This window comes from Canis lupus, chromosome 25, assembly GCF_011100685.1.
Source record: "Canis lupus familiaris isolate Mischka breed German Shepherd chromosome 25, alternate assembly UU_Cfam_GSD_1.0, whole genome shotgun sequence".
Taxonomy (NCBI): Eukaryota; Metazoa; Chordata; class Mammalia; order Carnivora; family Canidae; genus Canis; species Canis lupus.
Window position 1 is genome coordinate 24,861,436 of NC_049246.1, and position 27,726 is coordinate 24,889,161.

At 39.0% G+C, this 27,726-nt stretch overlaps 1 long non-coding RNA gene across 1 annotated transcript in view; it reads right to left on the reverse strand.

Moving 5' to 3' along the window:
• The window catches only part of LOC119877521, a 32,230-nt gene extending 13,806 nt beyond the window's left edge, over positions 1-18,424 (reverse strand). Inside the window, exon 1 of the long non-coding RNA XR_005378213.1 lies at positions 18,295-18,424. This is a non-coding gene — a long non-coding RNA (uncharacterized LOC119877521). The remainder of the gene's footprint in view (positions 1-18,294) is intronic.
• Positions 18,425-27,726: the final 9,302 nt, after the last annotated feature.

Consider the following 27,726-nt stretch of genomic DNA (forward strand, 5'->3'; position numbering starts at 1 on the left):
TCCTTCTGTTGCCCCTCCTCTCTCCCCCATGAGAGTACACTCACATGTGTACTCTCTCTCTCTCTGTCTCAAAAAAAAAAAAAAAAAAAAAAAGCCTGACATAAATATAATGAGGATCCCAAAAGAACAGAAAGAGAATGGAATGGAATAGTAGTTTTATTTATTTAAAGAAAAAATGGCTAGGAGTACCTGGGTGGTGCAGTGCATCTGACTCACAGCTTCAGCTCAGGTCCCAATTGAGGGGTGTAAGATTGAGCCCCATTTCAGGTTCCTCTTAGATGGGGACTGCTTAAGATTCCCTTCTTCCTCTGCCCCCTACCCCAATCAATGATATTCTTCTCTAAATTAAATAAATAAATCCTTAAAAAACAGAGAGAAAATGGCTCAGAATGTAACCAACTAATGGAAAAAATCAAATCACGTACTCAAGAAGCCATTGAAAGCACAAGTGGAAAAGACTAAAAATAAATCAACACCTGCTCACATTATTATACGTTTACACTGATGTTGAAAACCACACAGTAAACCAATCCAAAGAGAAAATCTTAACAGCAATTAACAGAAAAAAAGAACAGATTACCTCCATACAGACAATAGTTAGACTGACATCTGACTCCTCAACACAAACAACATAAGCAAAAATAAAAACAAACCCAAAAAAGATCCAGAAAACTGTATTTAAAGCTATACTTGAAGTATTTAAATTAAGTCAGAATTATATGCATAGCAAAAATATCCTTCAACAATAAAGATGAAATTATTTTTCTGACCAACAAAAGCTGAGAAAGTTCAGACTTGTATTTAAAATATTTTTCAGGCTGAATAAAAGTTATCTCTATAGGAGCTCAGATATTTAAGAAGTAATTTTAAAATATGATAAATATGAGGGTGAATCTAAATAAAGAAAGTATCTGATAAAAGACTTTTTTTTTAATTTTATTTATTTATTCATGAGAAACACAGACAGAGAGAGGCAGAGACATAGGCAGAGAGAGAAGCAGGCTCCCTGCGGGCAGCCCAACACAGGACTCAATCTCAGGACTCTGGGTCACAACCTGAGCCAAAGGCAGACAGACGCTCAACCACTGAGCCACCCAGGTGCTCCTGGTAAAAGACTTCTCTGGTGAATGTCTTTGTGATGTCGCTAGCCAAGGACTAAAACATAAAGATATACATCAATTTCAAATGTGCCTCCAAGCTAGCATACCGTAACTATGAGTTCAGCTCTCACTTTAGAACTCTGCTGTATAATGTGATGGCCACTAGCCACATGTGGCTGCCAAGCACCTGAAACATGGCTAGTCTAAATTAAGATATGTTATAAATATCAAGGACACATTGGATTTAAGGAACTTAATTCTTTTAAATATATAAATATCTTATTCATACTTTCTATTGATTAAACATTAGAATAACATTATGAATATATTGGGTTAAGTAAAATCTTACTAAAATTAATTTAATCTTTGTTTTTGCTTGTTCAAATGTAGCTATTAAATTACTACAAATTTCAAAATTACATATAAGACTGTCATTCTATTTTTATTGGTGAGCCCTACTGCCTTAGGGCTTGAATTCTATTACTTCGAAATGGAAAGTTCCATGTTTGATATCCACTTTCTGAAATCACTGAATCACTGAAATCATATAGAGTTTAACAGCAGAGACAATAGTAATTCATGAACATTATGTCATCTTCTCTTTAAAATTGTTCCTTCAATTTATTTATCGCTTTGAGAGTTAACATCTATCCTTCAAACGTAATTCCTTTAAAAACTAGATCTACTTTTAAGGATATAGTTGGACATAAAAATGCAGGTTTTCATTTGTAGGACCACCTTTGCACTCCACACATTCTCACCGTGGACTCACCTCCCCGTTACAAGCTAGTCATATCAACAGAAGTAAGTGGAAGCTCAAGTACCTTCAGAATTATAAAACATTCATATTTTCAGTTATGTCTTAGAGATGGTTCATGTTTGTTATTTATTACAGTATGTTGGTAAATATTTCAAGGTTCTGACATGTAAACATCTGCATGAACAGCACATAGGAAATGAAATGACACAGGAAGATGAGCCCGTAAACTGTAGATGCGAATGTCCAGGCACGGATATACATGGTGATGTCACGCAGACAGACACTAGGCAGAAAGGATTATGTGCATGTACGTAGGTCTATATAATATGTATATGCATAATTCTCCCCTCTTGAGTTCAGAGGGACATTGACTCCTCTTCTTCCAGAACGTTCCATAACCAGGTATTCAGAAGACAAAATTTGTTCTATGACAGTATCTTTTATCTTCATTCCCATTCCCATTTCCCTGCGGGTCAGTATGCCTGAGATAAAGAGGCCATGCTACAGAAAATTTACCAACGATTTGTGAGAACAAAGTAATTCAACACTTCTTTGTCCTACCAAACATGAAGCCAAGAATAGGATCCAGTTGGTACACTGCCATCTAAACCTGGTACAGGAAGAAGTTGAGAAGAGTTTAATACTTGAGAAAATGCATTTAAGGTGTCCACAAATTAACCCCTTGAAGTATTCCAATGTCATCCCTTCAAATTATAAGCCCTGATATGTGTGCTTCTATTTTGTATAGTCATTCACGGCCTCACTCATGCCAGCCATTCCAGCTTCATCTCACATTACTCTCATGCATGCCCTTTGCCCTCTGGAAAGACCAACTTTCTTACATTTTCTTGAACACGCCGTTTTCTTTCACACTTACACTTCTTCCCACTTGCTTTCACTTCTATCTGGAGTGTTCTTCCTCACTTCCTGTGGTTGCTTACATCTATTTATTCTTTTTAACGAAGCTGACATTTCACACCTCACTAAACCTTCACCTCATAAAAAATGATTTTTGAAATCCATTTTAAAACATTTTCAGACAAGTCTGTGAAAAACACAGGAAAATAATGTAACTTAATCTAGAGCAATTTCAATGATCTCATTAACAATTGCATGCAATAACTGTGTAAAAACTTGGACTATACACACATATATGTCTGTGAGGAGATACATACTTTTGTAACTGCCATCTGCAGATGATATGAGGAATTCTATATACATACATGCACATCAATATAGGCACATGCAATATTTATGTTAGCTGAAAAGAAAATTTTGCCAGTATATTTGCAATGTTTTGGAAACAAAATCATTTTTAATAGTAACTGGAAATATATGTACTGGTATTTTGTTGTTAGAATATTTCCTCACTGAAATGGCTAAAAAATGTTAGCTTATGAAAAAATAAACTACATGATATGCAAAGGGATACCAAATTAAAATTTCAACTTCAGTCAAGACAACAAAAACATGTTTCTCTTCAAATTTAATTTCCATGAGAAACTATTCTAAATTAAAACCTTCCAGTGCAGTGTCCTTCCATTTTTTGCATTTTTACTACCTAGAGATCAAACAGTTTGACACAGCAAAAATTCTGGTAAGTTAGGAAGAAATGCTGATTGGTTTGTTGGCTGGTGGCCGGGGGAATGTTATGACCGAGTAATTATGTGTTCTGGACAGATGCATTAACCAGGCTTGGGGCTGGAGCCACTGGATATTATTTTAGTCATAAGGCTAGAGGAACTGAATCATTTTCAAAGCATTGGCTGGCTGACATTGCCTTAGTGATGCCTGTTCCAATGACTCTTTGGCAGTAACTTCCAACGCTGCACTTATGACATGGTAAACAAAAACTACATTAAAGGTTTGCTTTTTAATCATGAAGGAGTTCAACATTTCCACTAAGCTCTCTTGCTATTCATCAAGTCACATTGAGGGCTATTGCAGATTTTCATAGTCCTGTCCTTCGATGGATGAATCGTAGCAATGTAACAGGCAGAAAGGCTTGATTTTTTTGCACAGTGAAAAGGCATATAGTCAAAACTCAAAATGATAATACATTTTTACAATTGGTCTTAACCAGTAAACAAACTGAAAGTTGACAATACCTTTTACCTTTTACCAAGAATTTATTTCAATTCATAAAATGCCATTCTTTGTAAAGTATGTACTTTTAATCATCAGATAAATACACATAATAATAAAATAATACAGTCAATACAATGGCTTTTGGCTTCTAGGAAGACAGTAAGCCCCATAATAATCAATTGGTTAGTTTCAGGTAACTTTTCCTCTTGTGCCATTTAGACTTGAAGTTTTATTTTGACATCCGGTACTAATCATAAATTTAATAATAATTTAATTGGAACCAGCTTTAGTTATTGCAAATATTTTATACTGGTTATTAAAAAACTTAAATAATCATTTTAATATGGTTTAAAATAAAAGCATTTTTACTCTTTTAATGCTTTTGAATTATGAGGGTACAGTGACATTTCCCTCAAATGTAGCACTATTCAAGTTAAATGCAAAAGATAAAGTCAAATTTCAGAACATTTGGAAAACTTGAATAGTTTTTTCATAACAGCAAAGCACTGATGTTGATGGCTAGCAAGGTAGGTGACAGAAAGATGAAATTTCTAAGAAAAATACTTTATGAGATGATTATAAATTAGCAAGGAAATACATTAATAAGATCATTAAACTCATTACAACCATCTTATTGTTTTTATTAACAAAGCTCTTTATTTTAAAAAAATTTTAAGATTTTTTTTAATGAGCTCTAAATGCTATTCCCTTGTAATAAAGAGTTATCAAAAGTCTGAAGGGTTCAGTTAATTGGAAGGCACTTAATGAACTTGTTAGGAAAAATGTCAAAAAACTTCCTCCTAAACCATCAAGCAGCTCCTAAAACAGTAGAAATTGACACTTTATGCAACGTCAAAGAAGAATTTACCAAGGGAAAGCCTTAAAATGTATCTGAAAACCAAAGCTTAATAAATGAGATCACAATGATAAAAATGATGGAAAATGTCTTTACCAGACAATGGGGAATACAGAAACAGAAGAAAATCAGGAGGCAAAGGAGGCAGAGCAGTAATATCAGTTCAGTCATCTTCAGTCAAAATTGTATTATTTTTAGAAATGACTATTTATGATTCCACAATACAGGATATATTGAAATTCACTATGTTAAGAATTGTTAACCAATCTAAATAGATCAAAATCTTGAAATATATAGAAAATATTATAACGATACTATATTACAAGCACATTGTAATGAAACATTTTATCCCATTAGAATTTAATACAAAAACTACAATTAACAGAAAGCTTTGACAGGGAAAGATCTGTGTTTCAACATTGAGGACACACTGTAAAAGCCTCTCATTTTAAATTTCTCTTTTTTTCCTTTGCACTTGGAATTCAAATATTTTCACAAAATTTTTTTTTACTCTAATCATTTTAAGAGACTTATTTTGCTCTGAACTGTTACTGATTCCACTAATAGCATTCCCTAATGGAACTAATTAATTGCCATTTAAACCAATGGATAAATGAGTGGAATGTGAATTAGTGCTATTTCATCCTATGTGGTATATTCAAGGCCGTTCTGAAAAACAAGAAATTACAATAGTTGATAGTGTTGTATAAGTTGTAAAATTAAAATATTTAATGGAACATCTGCCAATAACATATTTACAAAATATCAAAATCATTTTTTCTAAATAAATGGATTTTTGTTTACAAATTCCAGTATTCAGTATTTTTTTCACTACTTAATCTACCCTCATGCATTGTTTTCATTCAGTATATATATATATATATATCAGTTGTAATTACCTGTTTAAATGTAAGAAATTCTAGGACTCATTTTTTTCCAAATGTTTTCATAAGATGCTTTTTGATTTTTGAAAACCCTATTTGATCAGATATTCGTCTTGCTGAAATACCAAAAAAGGGTAAGAGGGCAAAAACTTTGAAAAAAAAGTCTTTGAATGAGCGAAGTATAAAATAAGGTGAAAATATCAAAAGGCATTTGATTGCCATAAGGTGTAGTAAATGTGAATTTAGCATGGAGTGACCTACATTAGACGCAAAAACGTGTACAATATTTTTCTGATGGACCTAATGAGAATACATTTCAAGCAAGCCTAAAAACAAGAGCACAAACAAAAGAATGCATGTTAATGTGAAATGATCCTCCACTAGTGATTTTCTTAAAAAAAAAAAAAAAAGAGAAAGAAAAAGGAAAAGAAAAAAAAAAAGAAAACGAAAGCCTTTATAAAGCCTAAACAAGGCAGAAAAGACACACAGACATACATCTGTCATATGTTTGCTGCTTTATAGATGCTGCTTTAAGAAAGGATATGAGTTATGAAGTGAGTCCTTTTGTAAACATTCTAATAAAGTCTGGGTAAGATATACAAGACATCGGAGCCCTTCAAGCTGCTGCTCTCTAAATAATACTAAGAATTATATGAAAGTCTCTAAGTTCCTTGTATAAACTGCTACACCAACTCAAAACACTAGGCTGCTTTACCATTTCTTAAGTCCCTTTCAGAAAACCTCCTGTTACTCTTCCACTTTACAGAGAGGCAAGAACACAGCAGGGAAAAATCTATATTCTATAAGATGCCCATGCTTTTTGGAGGAAGGAGCCAATGCGTTTAATTTACGGGCCTTGATTTTGTTTTTCCTCCTGAAACCTCAGATCATTAGCTCCATAAGATCACCAAGGATGACATGAGCATGAGTACATTCTACCCTTTTATTCTTAGGGAAGACATCGGTGAAGGGGACACAGAAAAGCCAATTAACCTCTGATCACTTTATCAACTGTTGTCTTTAAAAACTAAAATGAAAAGACAATAGATTTTAAAGGCATAGAACAAACAGTAGAATGTCTCCTCTTGTTCTCCCCGTCTTTTCTCCTGAACATTTTTGAATCCAATCATTTAAATACTTTGCGATTAATTTCCACAAAGACTGTTTGAATAACTTAAATTCCTTCCTGTCTTCAGACTGTGGCATTGATAGTTTGACCCTATTCTTAATGATACTCCTGACTTTAATAGCTTATTTTTATTATTCTGTTCTAAACTGAAACCAACTCCTGAAAAGGGAAATGTTAAAAATCATGGAAATCTGTTCCCTTGGTTAAAGAAAAAATATTTTTACTTGGTCTCTAAAGATACTTAAATAGAAGAAAAATGTTAATATCGCGAGAAAATCTGAAGCTAAAGTAAAAAAATAAATAAACTTAACTCAAATTAACAAGTTGCTGTCAGTGAACTGATTGTTACCAAGGATTAATTGTTATGAGTATCTACTAGTTGGAAGTAACAAAGATATACAAACAAAATGACAGAAAAAAAAAAATAAAAACCCCAAAGTAACAATATAGATTATGTGTATTGGCTCATGTAGAATGTGAAACTATAATCATTTTCTTAAGACTCTTTAATTAGTGTTTGCCATTATTTCCTAAGGATTTTTGTCCCTTAAATTTAATGATAAATTTAGTCTATGAATCTAACATGAGGAATTTATTTTATTTTCTACAATAGGAATCATCTATGGACAAGAGTGGCTCCTGCAAAATTAGATGTGAAAAAAGGAAAATAGAGCCAAGTGTTTGAGATAATAGAAGTTAAAAGAATATTTTAATTCTTACTTGCCTTTCTGCTAACAGCACCCAGCAACCCTGGGACTCTCACCCTCTTTAACTGATGCTATATAATATTTATGCATGCATGACAACAAAATATGTTTCAATAAAAATATATTTGAACTAGCAGAGCAAAATTGCTTTAAGCTTTTGATCTGTCTCATAGCTCACATCTCTGAAAGTCTTTTCCTTTCAACAGTTACATTCAAAAAGTCAAAGATATACAGCTGACGATTCAAGCTGAATGACACCACGATAAACTATGGTTTCTCCTGAAGATAAAATACATCATAAATCGGTGCAACACTTACCTCATTTTAAATATTACTGTCTCCTTTTATCAGGTAACACTAGATGACCTCCCCTTACCTCCCTTCTTCCCATATTTTACATGGGATTTTAATTCTATACAATGATCACAACCAGAATTTTTTTTAATTAAAATAGGATATATGGCTTTAAAGGCTTAGGTTATCTGATAGATTTAATTTAAAAAAAAATAATGAGGACAGACTGACTTCTGATGCCCTGTAAAATGTGGCAATAATGGAATTATATCTATTTTTAAATTGCAGTAACTTTTTATACTTAGCTGCAGTTTATCACATGATATAAAAAGGCAACATGGTTTAATAAAAATGGAAATGCATTCACAACTAAATGGTGAAGAGAGATTTTCCAGGGAGTATATGACAACATAATATGTAGCTTTTACTCATTAAAATATCTATGCATGAACTACAGTGGCCCCATCAACACTGTATTTCCCAGTGAACGGCTTGATTTATACCGTCCAATCTGTGGCCAGACGTCCTTTTTTTCTGGATACTCCAATCTGGATTACACTCCCAAAACTATTAAACGCGTTAAATGTACTAGTATAAATCCTGATTATCATCTGCACAGCTTTGGGTTCCTATCCTTCATCTTCCTGGCCTGTTGAGAGGCAGGCTTTCTTCCTTGGCTGAAGTAAAGAGGAAGAAGGGGTCCCCCGGTCAGGAGAGCAGATGTGAGGGAGGCGCCCACGGACCGCAGCCAGCCGGTAACCCCGCCGCCCTTCTGTCCTTTCCCTTCCAGGGCTGCCCCAGAGCAGACGCTAGTGCGGCCTTTCCAGATGCATCCGTCTCGTCTATCACTGGGCAACAGCAGTCACTAAGGCTTTTTCCCATTATACACTTGCTTTTATTGGAAACTGGGGCTGGGAATAGAACCCCGTGGACTCGGCCCCTGAGGTGGGTCCCCAACTTACTCCATCTTCTGAGTGCTCATCCTTCCAAGACAACCTCAGACAGAAGCCACCTAACGCACTCATAACCATATCTTTTCACTGGGAGGTCCATTGCCACTGTACTCTGACAATCATACCACGACAATTTAGGGAGCTTCCCAAGCCAGCTCAAAATCTCTTTATTGACTCAATCCATCCTTCTCAAAAATGATTCTTTTTTACTCTACCAGGACTGCCTACTATGTGAGAGGTTTACACACGAGTAATAATATAACTTATTTTCATTTAAAATGATATGAATACAACCCATTGATTTTAAAAGTTTCTACTTAGGATATGTTTTGTGAGGTTTTCAATTAGTGGTAAAAGATTTGTGTTAACGTATATCAAACTCTTTCACCACCCCAGGCTCTACGGAAGTACACCTTCCATTCACCATCTCACTGCCTTGAGTTGATTCGGGGTTAATAACTCAGTCTATAACCTTGAAACAGAATGAAGCCAGTTATTCTCGTCATCTCCCCTATGGCTCTTCCAAACCCATATTCCTGAAGCTCCAACTCCACTAGGAGGATGAGGTAGCCAGGCTTGAACACTGCCTGCTTTCTTCCCTCCCGGCCTCTCAACAGCGTTCTCTCTACACTATAGTTTTCTTTTCTTACTTCTTGCTGCAAAAGTGATATCCTTCTTTTCCATCAGTAAACTTCTCCACCTGTGCTTCATTCCCTCTCCTCTTACCTCCCCAAGGACTTTGTGTCATCTATTACCTGCTCTTGTCCTCACCACGGACTCTTTATCCAATACACCTTCAAAGACACATGGATCCGGTTGAAGAAAAAAAAAATGTCACTTCATGTGTCCCTACCACCTTCTTCCAGCTATTTTTCCATTTCTATCCTTCTTCTCATTACTGTAAACTTCCCAAGCACCTTCTCCTTCTATGACACATAATCCACTCATCTTAATTACCTGTTTCATGCGTATCTTCGCAAGAGATCTATGAAGTCCATAAAGTCAGAGATTAAGTCATCTTGTTGCAGACCATACTCTTAATGCCTAATACATTTTCTGGCACATAGTAAACATTCAGACAATACTGATTATACTGGATTATTTAATTTTAAAAAGAGCTTCCCTTTTTTTCTTGCCACTGTCACCATTACTCCTACTCCTCTTTTCTCATGAAAATGTACACTCATCAAAAATATATGGTTCATACTTTCTCGATAACTACTTACAAATCAGTAAATAAAATAACATTTTCCTAGCTCTCATTCTTAAGAACCAGACACTGATGAGGACACTTTCTTTGGGGACCTTCTGGCTCTCTTGTCTCCTCACATTCCAGGCACTGTGACTTTGGTCAGTCTCTTTGCTCTGACCTTCACAAACTAACCCCAACACCTTTACCCCAGCCTCCTTGCCTGGGATGTTATATTAAACTCCAATATCTCCTATCTCAATTCACCTTAACCATTAATCAGAGACTGATTTCTTCTGTTCAAAAATGTCCAAAGCTTCTTGCTCCTTGTATTATTAAGTCTAAACTCCTTATCTTGGCATTAAAGGACCTTCATAATCTGTACCTTAATCTCTCACCATACTTTCCAAATTATTTATAGGCTGCCCAATCTACTTACTAAGACCATAAGAGTCTTATATTTTCCTCCCCAGGGCTTCTGCTTAATGTCATTACCCTGCCAGAAATGCTTCCCCCTCATTTCGGTCTATTCAAATATTACCCATCTATTAATATTCAGACCAGATTACTATTTCTTTATTAAGACAACAAAAAATTCTAAGTATAATGGTGTCCATTTGAACCATTATTTCAGAAACTGACCATGAGCTTATTTACTTTCTTTTATTTTGTTAGTTTTGATACAGTTTTGTAATACATTCTTGGTGTTCAAAAAGCCAGGGGTTCAAGAGTCTATTTTAAAAAAATGTCTCTCTCCCAACCCCATCCTTCAACCAGCTAGCTTCCCTCTTGGAAGCAACTGCTGTTATCAGCTTCTTGTGTACCATTCTAGAGATATTTTATTAGAAGCAAATTAAATTTACTGCCTTTTACTATGCTTAGCATTTTGTACCAAGCAAATATGTATCTATTTATCTCCTTTATAGTTATTTAACATTTTAAGTACTTACATATTATCTTCCCACTTATGGAGACTGTGTGCCTTGGCTTCTTTATAGAAATGTCTGTCACACAAACATTCCTAGATTGATTGTGCAATTCTTTCTTTCAAGTTTGGGACAGACTATTCAATGGTAAGACTGAATCTCCACCACCTTCCTCCTCAATTAAGAAGGATAAAAAAATAAGAAGTAGATTTTTTTCAAACACTTCCTCCCCATACACAGCCATTAAAGGAAAATTAAAGCATGACTAATCACATATGCAGATGTGTATTGTTTTACTGCAATAGTTTAATGTGTTCCAGATACAAACACATATTACCATATTTCCTTTGGTTCTGATACATCTGCTGATACAAAGATTAACAGAATCACTGATTTGTAGTGGATGATTCTGTTTCATTTTAGAAATCTCCCATTCCTGCAGCATTCCAAGCTCATTGAAAGTACGTTTGCACTCAAATTTTTGTTTCATTGTTGTATCCACCCCATTTTACATTGCCCATATTAGAAATGGCAAGAGAGCCCACCCACCTTGTTACTGCTTTCTAAATGCACTACAGCTATTATTTCCAATATGTATACCAAACTGTGAAAAAATAAAGTCCCCAAATACGTTTTATATAAAATAGTACTTAGAGGTCAAGCACTGTAATCAAAGTAAGTTTCATCCATAACTAAACATTGTACCTAGCCTATTAATTTAAAGCATTACCCAGTACATAATAAAGTACATATTTGTAATTGAATGGTTTATTGGGTCAATAGAGAGCCAAAGCAGATAAGCTCGAATCCTTCAAATCCATTAAAGAATCTTAACTATCCAATTTGCTGGATCAAACTAATGAGGTAGGTGCTAGATATGCCCCTTAGTTCAAACTATACAAAACAGAACTTTAGCAAATATTCCACACATATTTCTTCAATTTGAATATTTCTAAACTGATCTTATATTTAAATCAATGCTTAAGGTTTAAATATTAATTATAAGGGCCCAGTTTTTCTTAAGAAATAGTATCTTGAACCAATAAGTAAAAATTTAGTTTTAAAAAATTAATCTAAATTATTAGGGCAGCCCAGTGGCACAGTGGTTTAGCACCTGCCTTCGGCCCAGGGCGTGATCTTGGAGACTCAGGATCGAGTCCCACGTTGGGCTCCCTGCATGGAACCTGCTTCTCCCTCTGCCTGTGTCTCTGCCTCTCTCTCTCTGTCTCTCTCATGAATAAATGAATAAAAATGTTAAAAATAAATAAATAAAATATTTTATCCATATCAGCATTGATGCTTTTAAAAATTTGCATTTTTCCCCTCAGAACTCTATGGCAAAATACTAGGTTTTTAGACTTAAGAATTTTAGTAACTCATTAAATCACCAGAATTTCAATATAGTTCTGATGTATGTTATTTTTCTCAATGGCATATTTCCTTCCCAACTAAATATATACATACAAGATTATCATAAGCTTACATTTATTTCTATGGGCCTTTCACCCAGAAGAGTCTCACAAGTATAAAATTTGTAGTAAGTTACAAAATACTCAAAAGTGAATGAGATTAAGTAGGATTCAATAATTCTGATTCATCACAAGAATTGATTTTATTCTTATCCTTAATGTTGATAAATTTTGTTTTGGGTTTTATCTCGGACTGTGGGTATATATTATCACCAGTGGCTTGAAAATTTCCCAGCTAAGAAATTCAGTAAAATTTAACAGTTAAACCTATTGCTCCAGTGAGATGGGAAGACACTGTTAAGGTAGGTTGGAAGCACTTAGTTTTGATAGGCATGATATATAGCTAGGGAAGTAGGTGTACCCAAATAATTATGCTGTCTTTGAAAGAGTGGTCTATTTATACGTGGACTAGCCAATGAGATTGAGGTAGCAGTTGTCAAATTTACAGGAAGTAATTAAAGAAGCAAAGATTCTCTCCTTTTACTGGCTGTTTCTCGATTACATAGAGATTATGAAGACAGACAAGAAAAGTGACAGAGCAGCCCAAACAGCCCGTCAAATTCTCTACTACGAAAATTGTTTTTCTCCATGAACAAATTTCCTCATTAACAAACACTCATTGTTTTCATTTTATACTGTATGTTGGTACTTTTGCACACAAAAATATTTGATCTCTACATTTTAGCAAAAACCCAGGGATGTGTATTTCCCAAAGGACTTGTTCCCTGTTTCATCAGTATTTTGTAAACCTCTCCATCCCCAATTCCTTTGGTTGGTTGCCATCTGGCATTATGCCTTTGATTTTATGAATAAAGTCCCCAATTGTTTCTGCAGCTGTTATCAGTACAGTCTGACCTGTTGCGAATGGGGATAACAGAGAAAAATATCTCCACAACTTTCACAGCATTTCACTCCCATGGCTCTCTTCCCAGACCTTGCATTGTGATTTTCTTGTGTACGTTCCTCAACCCAGATGGTGACATTATGAGACCCTTGGTTCAAGGGAGACATAAAAGTGAACCCTTTCCAGTAAGCATTATTTATAAATGTATTTATAAACTTTTATTTGAATGTGGAATTCATTAATTCTGCACATTCTATCTATCTATCTATCTATCTATCTATCTATCTATCTATCATCTATCTCTATATGTATAGGCAGATAAACACTGTTTATAAATTTATGAACCTATGTGTGAATGTGGGATTTATTAATTCTGCACATAACATCTACCTATTTATCTATCTCTATGTGTATAGATAGAGATAGATATGACTATTATTATTCATGGTCACTGATAATGCTCCTTATTATGCAAATTTTCTCTACTTGAACATCAACAGTGATGTTTATATCTTCCATATTGGCCTCATGAAAAATAATGATTTTCAAACTGAACTTCCAAGAAATGAAAGAGACAGGGGTGCTTGGGGTGCCACTAGACTAATTTTCAGGTTATAAGTCCAGCACCATCCTTATCAACCAAGGCAGTTCTTTTTAAATTTATTTCACTTATTGGACTTCCAAATAAAATTCCTTTTGGAGAATGGGTTTCGGTACTAGTTTAGAGAGTAACAATTCACTCACTACTGAGGTGGCTCTGGGCCAGGGGAGTCGAAGATAGATAAGATATTATTATAGTTGAAAGGGCCTTTATTAGAAACCTCCCCCAAAATATCTCTTCTTGTGACAAAACCGCCTAGAATTCCCACTTCTGGTCCCACCTCTTTTTAAGACATTGAAGACATCAATTTCAGGAGAACTATAATAGACTGGACAGGAGAACACATTAAGCCATCCATTAGCACTTCTAATTGAATAAATTTATCAACTCTAATGGGGCTTGGATAAAATCTAATATGTTTTGGTGGGGGAGGTGATAGAGAAACGTTTCCTAAGTCACCACTTCAGGGAACTGTAGGTGACCCTGTGTCTGGGGAGTGGACAGGACAAAAAAGAAAAGGAATGGAATACTGAACAACAGAGGACAGGAACTCAGGCTTTCAAAGTTGAGGCTTGTGAGTCAAGAAAGTAGGAGGGGGGCTGATATCTAGTGCAGTGTGGGGGACAGTCTTCACCTGAACCTCCCCTTGGTCAACACAGCTCCTACTTTCAGGTCAACAGATATTTTGTTTTCTGATAGTAGTACTTTATGCTTCTGATCATGTCACCGATAAATATTTTTTATTTTATTTTATTTTTTTAAATATTTTTATTTTAACTGAATTTTACTCTAAAGGCTTCTGTTGTCATTGATATCGATAATAATGCCTAACACATATTCTGCTTCTTTCATAAAATGTGTCCATTCTTCCCTCAAATTTAGGTAAGAAAGTTGTCACATCTGTGCATGACATTTGTGCCCTCTTTTTTTATTGAAAGTTGCTGATAAAGGCTCTTCTAGGGTACAAAGGTAAAATGCAATGCCATAAGCTCCCTAATTTTATTCTCCTTCCCTGCAGCAAGGTTTAGACAGAATATTTATTTAACTTCCACAGTTTGTCAAATGAAGGGGGGGAGGGGAAGCCTACCGGGTGTCCTTTTTACATTACATTTAAGTGATAAGTAAAATGGAGTTGTAGCTATGACTCACTATGGTGCAAAATTATTATTCCACATCTTTAGGCTGCAGAGGAGGAAGTTTCCTGAAAGCATACCTCTGTACACACAGTAATTCTGTGCTTCCGAATTGAGGGTGATGCTTGCTGAACTCTAAAGCCAAGTTTGCAGGCAGCTTAACTTTACAAAGAAAGAAGACTGTCTATGGTAATGCTGTGTAAGATTTCAGTAAATGTCAGCTTCAGGTGACAGTGGGACCTAACAGAAAAATATAAATGACATGAAACCAGGGCTCGGCCAAGGATTTTCTTAACAATTGGCCACACAATTTGCACGTGAAGTTCTCAGAATCCCATAGTGATAATGCATGCAACCTAATCCCTTTACAGTTGAAGAGGGGCTTTTACAGGCATTTTCCCGTTTCTGCAGGCTCTGATGCCTGAGGCCTGAACACTCTCGAGGATCCATCAGAGAGACGTCCGGGATGCAGTCTGAGGCTGAAGAATAGGCCTCGGGACCTGGGTCTTCAGGCACCACCTCTCCAGGCAGGGCCCCCCGGGCGCGCCCCCTGGGCGGGAGGTGGCAGGTCCGAACCAGCGTTGGCGCGCCGCCCTCTGCCCTGGAAGTCGCGTGGTCCAGGCCCCGGCAACAGCTGTGCCTTCCTGCAGGTAAGAGCCTTTGTTTTGCACAGTCTACCGCCTGTCACGTTCAGAAAAGCAAGCCACACGGAAACGCAAACACCTTCCTAAAGATCTCAGCGCTACCTAGGACGCAGACATCAATGCCTTGCTGATTTATCCATTCCTTTGATGATCAAATAAAATTAAGCCCTGCTCGCCGCTGTTTGATGTGCGGCTCCATCCAGGCTCCTGAGGCTGTCGGAGCCCGGGGGAGTCGGCGATGCCTCCCGCCTCCCGCCTCCGGGTCCCCGCGCCCCTGCGAAGGTACGACGGTCGCGGGTCGCGGCTGGCTTTTCCGGCGCATTCTGTTTCTTGTTCTAAAGCTCTATTTACGCAAATTACCTCATTCCTTTCATTAAGTAACCAGGCTTTATTTTCTTTTCTCTGTATCAACATGCACACACTCAGTGCTGGAGAACCAGTCAACGTTTTGTGTTATTTATTTTTATTTCTGATGAGGCAGGTTCAAATCAAACAGCAAAGTCTGAGAAAATAATCAAACAGGTCGCGCTGTGCGCTTATTGCCTTTTTTCTGTATTCGCGTTTCTCCTGGCGGATCGTTTTTAATTCCCTCCGCTTCATCAAGGGGCAATTAAATCAATATCCTTGCGCGCAGCACGAGCCCGGGAGGCCGGGCCACAGGGCTCAGGCCCTGAAAGCGTCCTTGTGCTCTATTAAAAGGGCAACTTTCCGCCCCAAAGTAGGGGAGGCTTTGGGCCCAGAAAGAGCGAGGGACTGAAAGACCTTCCAGCAAAATCAGTCATTGCAGAAACCTGGCCAGTGCTAGCTGCCCTCGAGAAGCTGCTAATTCTTCCCTAGGCAACACCTGTGTCCCTTGAGTGGAGGAGAGTGTGCGATCCCAGGTAGATAGAGGATTCCAACACGGATGCTGATGAAGAGAGAAAATCCCCTTTCTCACTAAGGACGGTGGCCTGCTTTTTGTTTTGAAGTTGGCCTGGGGTCACTGAAGATTCATGGGGCCACTTAGGGGGACACTAACATTATTGAATTGTTGACTCTGTGGCTGAATGACCCACATTCAGTTGAAACTAGTGGAAAATACCCTCTCCCCAACACCTCATGCAGGAAAATGGGCTCTGTGAAGGGAAAGAGGTAGAGTGCTGTCTATTTAGTGCACTAGGTACGTTGTAGAAAGAAAGACTGGGAAGGTAGTGTGATTTAAACACACATAATGAAGAAACTTCTTAGGTGACAAGAAGAGAGGTTCCAACCAGGTGGCTGGGACTGTGCTTTATTAAGTTTTTATTTAAAATCATATTCTCTCAGGGTCCAGCCCAAAGTGAGTTCTAATGTAAACCTAATCCCCCCCCAACACACACACACTAGAGACTCTGGGAAAGGTTTTTGTTCTTTTTTTTAATTGCTGTGTCCCCGTTGCTTAGACCAGTAGGCATTCAAACATTACTTGTTAATTGAATGATAGAACATTAGAAGTCCTCCCCGCCTACCCACACAACTATACACACACCACCACCACCACCACCACCACCACCACCACCACCACCACCACAGGGGAACAAAGAGATTTGCAAATCATGACTGGTGACGGAAAGATGCACTGGCCACCCAAGAGAATAAATTCCGACTCAGCAACATCTCCACCTTGTCTTTATGATTGAGAAGCCAAATCACATGTGGGAGGCGCGGGGGAGTCGAGGGCTTCTCAGGATCCCTCCTTGAGATCTTAGAAGAGCTCCCGGGAACCAGGGGGCTCCGATGGAAGGCGGCACAAACATCAGCTTTGTAAAATCAAATTTATAAACCCCAAACTGCAGAACTTTCAAACCACTGTCTAAGGAAAGGAAATCCGTTCCTTCAAAATACAGCTGATAAATGGGTTTTGGAAACGGCCTTAGCGAAGGGATTGTTGATCTCGGACCTTCCGGCTGGGGCTGGGTGGCACTGCGGGTCGGCTCCCCGCTCTGGGTGCCCAGGGAAAGCGAACGCCCGGGGCGAACTTCACCTTCTGGGGGCGGGGCGCTCGCACACCTGGCGGACGTGTGACCCCTCGGGCAGCCCCGCGCGAGGTGCCAATGCCAGGCCCGGGGCCGGAGCCCGGCCCCCACCCCGCCGCCGGCCCCACACCCCTGCCCCGGCTACTGACGCGGGCCAGGTGCCGCCGCCACAAGGGGTATAAAAGAATCTCTGCCAGTCGTCGGTTGCCTCTGTTCTTGGACGGCTTTTGGCGGATCCTCCCCGCTTTTCCAGGTCTCCTGGGAGCCTGAACATACGCTTTCTTTATTTCGGACTAGATTCCAAAGTGTGAACTAGATGGTGAACTCCCTCCTGCCTCCCCGCCTCCGAGCGCAGAGCGCTTGGCTCCAGCCGTCGGGGAGCAGGAGCGCGCGCGGGTTCGGAGCTCGCACGGCTCAGGCTGCCCCTCGGCTGCGTGCGGCCTGACCCCGGAGAGGCTCATGCGGCCAGAGCAAGAGCTGCGAGGGACCCGCCTCTGGCCTGTGCCCGGGGCTGCGGGTCCCTGCGGGCGCAGCGACCGCCAGGCTGAGGTCCTCGCGCAGCGCTCCCGCCCTCTCAGCGCCCACCGGGGCCTCCGAAGCATCCCTGCGTGGGATGCCATCCCTTCCCGGCGGAGAGGGGAGCGGGGAAGCAGGGCCCGAGCGAGAGGCTGGGGGTCGGGGTGGGCGAGAGGAATTGGAAAATGCGAAAATGCATCTGCTGACCTTGGGATTTTAGGCTTGGGTATTATTAATCGGGAGAGACGTTGGGTGGTTTCGGTCCCGCAACTCCCTGGCTCAGATGGATCCTGCAGCTAGTTACGGGTGTCAAACTGGTACGCGGGTGGGGCAATTCATTAGGCAAGAAATGGATTAGTTGTTTATTATCTATAAACATTCCATCCACAGCAACCAATCATAAAACCGCGGAAAGGCCTATAAAGTCCAGGGCGGCGCAGCCTCCATGTGGGCAGTGAGGGTTTAGCAATTGTTCTGTGGGTGGGGAAGGGGGTCGGTCAGAGATGGAGAGAAGGAAGAAGAGGGTGGGATTGGTCGGAGAAGTTTTGCCTGGGTTGAGAATTACGATTTCTCAAAATTTAATGGGGCAGAGAGAAAACTGGGGTGCCTTGGAAGCGGATGAGGAGAGAAAGGAAGAAACGAGGAGCAAAGGGGCGACAGTGGGTTGTTGTTAACGAGGCTGACACCAGCAATAAAAACTATTGATTATGTGGGGACAGCAATTTAGTCTTTGGTTCTTGGTGAAATGCTTAATCACCAACCATGAAAGCAGCCTAATATTTTATGGAGGGAAAACAAATTTAAAACTGGCATCTTTCTAGCAGGAATTCGCTTTTGAGTATAGGTGAATTGCTTTTCCAATTCTCATTTGGGATAAAATATTTTCTAACAGGAGTTAGTCTCAAACAATGTTTTAAAAATATGAAGTCTGAACAGTTGTTAAGCAAATAGCTTTGTTATTTCTTTAGGTATTTCTTAGAACAAGCCTTAAATTCTCACTGTTTGATATTTTAGTATATTAGGAACAATGATCCAATATTTATACTGTCTGCCAAATAACTAATTCAATACTCTTGTCATTTTTACTCAGAATCTGTTGCTTAGAAATCAACCTTTTGATAAATATATTGGTTTGAAAACTTCTTAGGAATCAGTTTTAGAAGACAGTGACATATACACATGCATCAAAGGTTTCCTATTTCTCAGACTCTAAAAAACATTTTTATTGAAGTATAGCATTCCCAAAAGTAACAAATCATAAGTAACAAGCTTGAAAAATATCTTTTAAAAATATTTCTCATGTAACTACCTAGATTTTTAAAAAAATGGAGGAGATTACCAGCACTTCACAAGTCCCCCTCATTTAAAGCATCCATTTATCAGATTTTTATTTGGGGATATGTGGTTTTTAAATTGTTGCTTATCAAATGCTCAGATGTCTTTTTCAGTTCTAGTATGGTGGATTTCTTTTTTTCCTGGGGATTATCTTCTGGAAAATAAAAATAAAATGCTCTGAGCTTTCCTGTGTTGAGGAGGGAACAAAAACAGGCACCAAATCCATCTTTCCCTGTCTGGCAACAGGCACCCCTTCCCCCAGCTTTTCTTATTCCATGCTGAGAGACATAACAAACAAACGATTACATGTTGAAAAACACATCTGAAAACAGAAAGGTCACGTTACTACCGAGTCCTGGGGAACATTAATCTGGTGTTTGGAAAACAGTTGACAGTTGAAGGCTGGGGTTTCTCTCTTTTCTCCTCTTGGACTGGGAGACAGAGACAGAGAGACAGAGAGGGAGAGAATTTGAATGAGAAGAACAAGGAAGAGACCACAACTTTGTGGCCTCTTCAGAAATAAATGCTTCAAGGGGTTACCAACATTCTAACCGAGATTTTTAAAAAACAAACAAGGGAAACTGGACAAAGAGAGAATCCGAAATGGCTCGTGTTCTCCTTTACTCAAAGCTTGGAGGGATGTGTGTGTGTGTGTGTTTTCCTAAAATAATTAATGCGAATAGTGAGAAATACTTACGATCACGTCAAGCCCTGAACGCCTGAGGGTACAGTTTGCTGGACGAAAACCAGTCCCTTTTCTAATAGCTCTGAGAAGGTGAAAGTTGATTGCCTGCCCACTTGCTTCACTACAGCATTTCTCTCAGCCTGCGCCCACCCTCCTCGAGCCTCATCTCTCCTGGTCCTGCAGCTGTACCCGCGGAATTCCTTCCCTGACAATGATGGGTGCTGCAGGTAACCCCTCTCCCAGGGGGCCCAAGAGTCCGGGAGGTGAACTGGGTGTCTAGCACCTAGATGTCCATCTGAGATTGCCTGACATTCCTCTTTTCTGAATCGGTGAAGTAGAACAAGAGAAGACCTGAAGTACGTTCCTGGGACAGTAACTGGAGATATTACACTGAACATCAGCCTGATAATTTGCAATGACAGCAAACAGTGAATCCGTCTTTGCAGGCATCCTTAGATCTGTCATCTCTAAAACGCAATGAATATGAGAGGCGGGACGGTGGAGGGGGTCAGGCAGTCAGCAGGAATCAAAAGACTTTGTGTGTCCTTGACGCTGTTACTTTACCCTTGATGGGCTCGGGGTTTCCCTTGCACAAAATGAGACCTGATGATGTGCTCTTGCGTCCTCTGATTGTTGGACACTAATCAGGCCATCGCGGGCAGACGTGATCTATTGCTAGCGCCTTTTTTGCGTGTCTGTGCAAAGCGCTTATTTGGAGCCGAGCTGACAGGGCTGCAAAGACCCGGGGCAAACACTCCGGGTCGGGAAGTTTCGCGCGGAGGCCCCGGCGGTTAACCGCCTCGGGCGTGCGGGATCATTCTGCACGCTGCCCCCGGGCCGAGGTGATTTATGCGCTGGTGACACAAGTGGGCCGTCAACCTGGATCGTTAGACTGTATCTGGGAGCTGCGGCCGAGTTAACGCAGGACTGCTCAGCCCGGGGGGAGCATGCTGCAACCTGCGCACCTTGCCAGCCTCTCCACCCGGTGCTCCGCAGCTCCGGCGCGAGGAGCCCGCAGCTTTTCCTGCTGGGTTGGATTCAGTTTCAAACCTCTGGGTTAACGGACAGTCTATCCATGCCTTGAGCTGTGTGGCCCGCGGGCCCCCGGGGACTCCAGGCTGAGGCTGGCGGGGCTCGGGGCGCAGGGGGGATGCCGGCGCGCGCCCACGCCCGGGTCCGCCCGGGGTCGGAGGGAACAGAACGCCCTGCAGTTCAACGTGATAGCGGGGCAGTTCGCCTTGGGAAACAGTTATTCCTGATCGTTTAAGACTTGAACTTTAAAAAAAAAAAAAAAAAAAAAAAGGAAAGAAAGACCTGAACTTCTCCAAAACCCACCAGCGACTGCGTCCACATCCCCAGCGCCCGGCAGGCGGCCAACTGCGCTCCCCAAGAAGGAGCGAGCCTGGTTCCATCCGGTTACAAATACACTTTTTTTTTTTTTTTTTTTTGAAATAATCAGATCCCGAGGCCCTTATCTCTCCATTCACAATTGTCGGCAGGCTGCCTCCCCGCAGCTCGCGCCGCCCAAGCGGACGCCTCCGCCTGGCAGGCCTCCGGCGAGCGCCACCAGAGCCCTACTGTGGACAGTGAACGCTGATTTGACCTTTCCGGGTTGCTGCGCGTTTGCTTCTCAACCCAGTTGTTCAGAAAGTCATTCGATAACAAAAACACACAACTAAGAAAGACGGGAATTCATGAAGCTGGCACCAAGGTTTTGGATTTTCCCTTGAGAGGGAGCCCTGAGAGGGGGACGCTCCCCCTTTGCACTTCACTCTATTGCTTTCGACTTTTTGCTCCGCTGGGTTCCGGGAAGCCACGCGGACAAGGTCTTGAAGCGGATTGGGGCGCAGTGTTTCCGTCATTCCCTTTAGGGTTAAGTCCCCGATCCCCATCTCCAACCCCACCCCCGCCACTGGAGCAGAGACCCGGGAAAAGCTACCAGACTCTGGGCACCAGGCCCTGCAGTAGGAAGACCGTGAGATAAGGGATGCCTTAAGTGCTCCTCCAAGATAAGGCCCCTGAATCTTGGAGGAATTTAGCCCTGCTTCCCTACTTGGCTCTTGTTTCTATCACTCCGTCCCGTCCACTCCCCACTTCCAGCCCGCCCCTCCCCCCACACCTGTAGGCACAGCAAGTGGCCGGGAGTGGTGGTGGCACGAGATGTGCGTCCCCTCCCCACCCCCATCCCCATCATCAGACTCTGCAAAGGCCGCGCAATCTGCTTAGTTCTGGTGGAAGTCAATTAAGATGCTAACAAGATCTATCAATGGTTCAACACACACACACACACACACACACACACAAATTCCAAAGGCAACAACTCCTCCTTATTCATAAATATTGCTCCAATTGTGTCAAAGACTTTAAGTGATTTTTTGTTCCGTTTGGAATTTCCGGTGGTACATTTAAGATACAGAGAAAAATTGGGTATGGTTTGGCTAGCCACATGCTAGCACACCGTTAAAATGAAAAAAGAACTTAAAGTTTTTAGAAGGACACACATAACATTTAAGATATCCTTATACAGAATGCTCACAAAAAAAAAAGAATGCTCACAAAATTTTTATGAGTTATATGAATAGTTACAATGAAGAAATTACATTCCCTATTTAATAAAATTTATTTTAGTCGTTTGCACAGATATTCTACACTGATGATGCTTGGTTATAAAACTTTATTTTGCAGAAAAAATATTGCTTCCCTATCAAATTATAACACAGGGCAGGAAATAGTATATTGGACTTTTAAACATACATAGTTATTTTGAAACGAAATGTTTTAACTGCCTGGCACATACATAAAACACTAAAAAACTAAAAACTTGGTTGTATTTTAGAAATTATCATAATACACTCTCCTCAATGAAATCAGAATTCAAGAAACCAAGAAAAAACAACTAATGCTTTGGGATAAATAATCTTTTCTTCTTAATTCCTAGACAAGGATTGGCCAGTAATAAATGAATATTTGCAAGAAGTCATTAAAATCAAGATTAAAATGCTGTATAATCTTCCTTATAAAACATAACATATACATTTCATATCTGACCATACGAAACTGTCACTTATAAATTTTACACTTTTATGAAATACAACTTACTTGTGTTATATTTATTTTGTAGCAGAATGGAAGCCTTATTGCTTAATTTAAGTGAATATTACAATATCACTTCTGTTGATTTAGTTTTACTTTTAAAAGTCTCCCCCCCAAAAAGAGGGATGTTTTTGTGTAAACAGCAAATTTTTTCAAAATATAAAATCTAAAGAAATCATTTGAAAGTATTTTGAAAACTTTAGAGATTATATTTGTTGGATTTTCTCTTCTTTATCTCTCTCTCTCTCTCTCTCTTTCATAATTTGCAAGTGTGAATATTTGGGTGACCTTCACTATCTTTTCCCCTTGACCTTTCCAGGTTCCTTTTCCATCTGTTTCTCAACTTAGGAGGCCAAAAATTCATTATATAACTATCTCCAAACAAAAACACACAACTAAGAAAGGTGGCATTTAATCAGGCATTTGCATATTAGGCAAGAAAATTATTTTTGAAGCTCCCACTTATTTAAACAATGTTACATATCTTTGCTTGGAAGTGAGTAAACTAAATGTAGTGTTTCTTTCTAGTCACAATGGTAGAGTACTATGTTAGAAGGCAAAACCTCTCAGCCTGTGAAAATCACCTACCTACCTTCTCTTGATGTTTAAAAAAATATCCACTGAATTCTTTGGACAGGCTCTCTATACAATCTAGCTTTTATCGTAAATATTCATATTGACATTCGAGAGGTAGCTTTATTCCAATTAGTGAGAGCTTATGAACAACAGTATAAAAGGAAAAGACAGCTTTCCTACATATTCACACCCTAAACTTCCTATCCCCAATGTAGCAGGAATAATCCTTTTATTCCATTAAAATGGTCACTAACCTTATAATGATAAAAGAATGTCTTAGTCTTTTACCTGAAAGAGTCTTGTCAACGTAACAGGAACTGAAATTATGACTGGCCCATGTTGTCTATTACAGTCCAGGGCTCTGTACTGTTTTGCCTTCATGAAGGCTGAAGTAACAATGTCTGACTATTGCCTCCTGGGACCCTTATGAAAATAAGATAGATAGCTGGTTCAAGCAAATGCTATAGACCTTGACCTGGGATATAGCTGTGAAAAGCAAATAATGCCACATACACTAAAGATAATTAAAATGTTATTCTAAACTGTTTTTTTTCTTGTGCACATTATTTTGTATGGGCATATGAATGTTATACTCAGTTACACAGATATATAAGAAATGATTGTACTTATAAAAATGTTACATAGCCTTTCTTTTCCCCTCAGGAGGGCAAAAATACCATAGGAAGCAATTGCATTGCAACTTCCATTTTCAAAGTCCTTGCAACTTGAGTATTTTAATTCATAATTCATATCTTTATCATTCTAAAAAAATTAGGCTTCTTCAAAGCTGTCGCTCTGAAATGTCTTGGTGTTTGGTAGGCTGCGCGTGTAAGGTTGCATTTCCTTTTGACTGGGGCAGAATAAAGTCATTGCTTTGGAGATAATATTTATTTGGATGTGTGTGCTTATTTGTTTAAAACTATGAATCCTGGAGAGAGTGTTAATTCTATGCTCTATAAGTGAGTTTTATATAAGAAATATAGAATTTCAGCTAAAAAAATTGTATCTCAACAATATATTATTGTGTTAAAATATTGTCAGTCTAAGATCAGCTTGATATGAAAACAAAATGATTAAGGTCTCTTAATGAACACCAGCATACTACCATATGTTATATGCATAGATATTTCACTGGTTTTAGATTGGAATGATTGGAATATAATCCTCCTGAGAAAGAAATTTAAGGTAGATTACTTAATGATTTTTTTCCAGCCCAAATTTTAAGATGCTAAAACATAGGCATATGTTTTGTTGTTTAAAATGTTTCCAAAAGAAAATCTGAAATCAAAAAGACATTAGAGGTCTTTTAGGTCTCTAAAAGACATTTAGGTCTTAGACATCATGATCATTAAAAAACATTTTTTTTAGATAAAAATTATGATCACTATTCTGTTTTTCAAAAGTAACAGTCTTGGGATCCCTGGGTGGCTCAGCAGTTTAGCGCCTCCCTTCCGCGCAGAGCATGATCCTGGAGTCCCGGGATTGGGTCCCACATAGGGATCCCTGCATGGAGCCTGCTTCTCCCTCTGCCTGTGTCTGTGCCTCTCTTTCTGTGTCTCTCATGAATAAATAAATAAAATCTTAAAAAACGAAAACAAAACAACAACAAAAAAGTACCAGTCTTCATGCCAGGAGAAATATATTTAAGAGTCCCTGACACTTTAGGTTTATTGAAGTAGAAACATAGAATGTTACTTTGGAAAAAAAATTTAAAAAAAGAATGTTATTTTGAAAAAGAAATATATATATTCATATGTATGCATATCTACTCTTTTTGAGAAGAGAGCTAAAAGGGCTTCATAATTTAGGGCAGTAGAAAAGGGAATGGCAAGAAACAACCCAAAGCAAGAGGAAATCCAATCGTGTTTTTGGGACAAAGAAGAAAGGGCATTTTCCACGCTAGATTTAGTCTTATTTGGAGCAGTTGGAATGAAAGAGAGGTAGGTTGTTACTATCTAAATTAAATTATGTGGATTATCTGTCTATATAGAGCAATGACATCTCCTGTTCCTAATGAGCTATGTAGATGTATCTCTAACCCAACGACAGAGGATCCACCATTTACTTTTGAAATAATTTGGAACTTTCCATTTAGTTAGGAAACATATTTCACCAATATCGTATTGTAACTATATTTTTGAATACATTCTCCATGACAATAGTCTTTAAATGCAATTACCTCCCATTATTAATTGACCATCTAGTATGTACCAGGCACTGTTCTAGGAGCATCAATGAACAAAACAAACAAAATTCTTGCCCTCCTTAGTTGGGCGATTCTTTCTGAAGAATCTGGAAATGAATAGTTGAGGGGGGAGGGGAATTCTGTAGTTTTCAGCATGTCCACTAGGTGGCAAAGTGTGAAAAACTGTCCACTTAATGTGGAGCAAAATTTGGTGCAAATAGCATATTTCTATTAAAATTTGCACCATATTAGCTAATGGTCAGAATACAGAATACATTCTATGTTCAGTTTACAAAGCATTCCTTTTTTTTAAGACTTTATCTATTTATTCATGAAAGACACAGAGAAAGGCAGAGACATAGGCAGAGGGAGTAGCAGGCTCCAGGCAGGGAGCCTGATGTGGGACTCTATCCTAAGATAGCGGATCATGCCCTGAGCCAGGGGCAGGTGCTCAACTGCTAAGCCACCCAAGTGTCCTTACAAAGCATTCTTTATGAGGGGCTCATCATTTCAAGAAAAGAATATAGCCAGTTGCATTTCATAGAAGTCTGTCTGTAAGATCCCCATTCAGCTTATCTTAATAAATTTTGCTATTTTCCTTCCCATATTTGTATGTAGTCCCAAATGTATGGATTATAGAAATTTGCCAGAGTCTGAACATCAGGTTTTGCATAAGGTCCCACAAAGCCTTGGGTCAATTTTATTCAAATTTACAGAGATAAATTTAGGTATCACAATGCAATTTCAAATTTAGGGAGTTATTGTCCAAAATGTTAATATATTGGAATAACATCCAATATATTTATGAGTAGTCAAATACATATGCCAATATATACATACATGCAATCATACATAAGTTTTGTTTTCAGAGACCCCTTAAATGAGATTCACACTTATCATGAAGAAATGAAATTATTTCGTTTAATCAGATCTCTTCTTTGGGATAGAATTAAGATATTATTCCCAAACGAAACTGGACTTTTATTCATCTGTCTATCTCCTAAAGAGACAAAAATAATTTTCTTATTAGAAAAAAATGGTTAATACACCACGTATAAATACTTGTAGGGTTGTTTAAACAGAGTTGGAGGTTTTCCTGTGCTTATGTGCCATATGAAGTCAGGCTCTTTGTTTCCAGATGAATATTCTTTAAATATGAATGTAAGATGTTAAAGTATTTGCCTATGTGAAGATGCTCTCCCCAAGTCTGTGTTTCTTTTTTCTTTTTTTTAAGATTTTTTTTTAATTTATTCATGAGAGACATACACAGAGAGAGAGGCAGAGACACAGGCAGAGGGAGAAGCAGGCTCCATGCAGAGAGCACAATGTGGGACTCGATCCCGAGACTCCAGGATCACGCCCTGAGCCGAAGGCAGGCACTAAACCACTGAGCCACCTAGGCTGCCCTCTGTGTTCCTTTTCTAAGAACATGTTAATGTTCTATTGAAAATCCTCTCTTTACTTTGGCCATGGTGATTCTCAATGTATTTGCAATGCATGGATCACACTTTGGGCCTGAGATTTGACAACAGTTACAAATAATCAAAAGAAAACAGAGAGAGAATACTTTGCACATAAATTGGAAATACAGATGAGTTTCCCAGTAGATGTAATTGTTTAGATTTATCTGAATTCTAGGGTAACTACTGTTTGATGGAAAGTGAAAACATGGGGCACCTGGATGCCTCAGTGGTTGAGCGTCTACCTTTGGCTCAGGGCGTGATCTGGGGTCCTTGGATCGAGTCCCACATCAGGCTCTCCACAA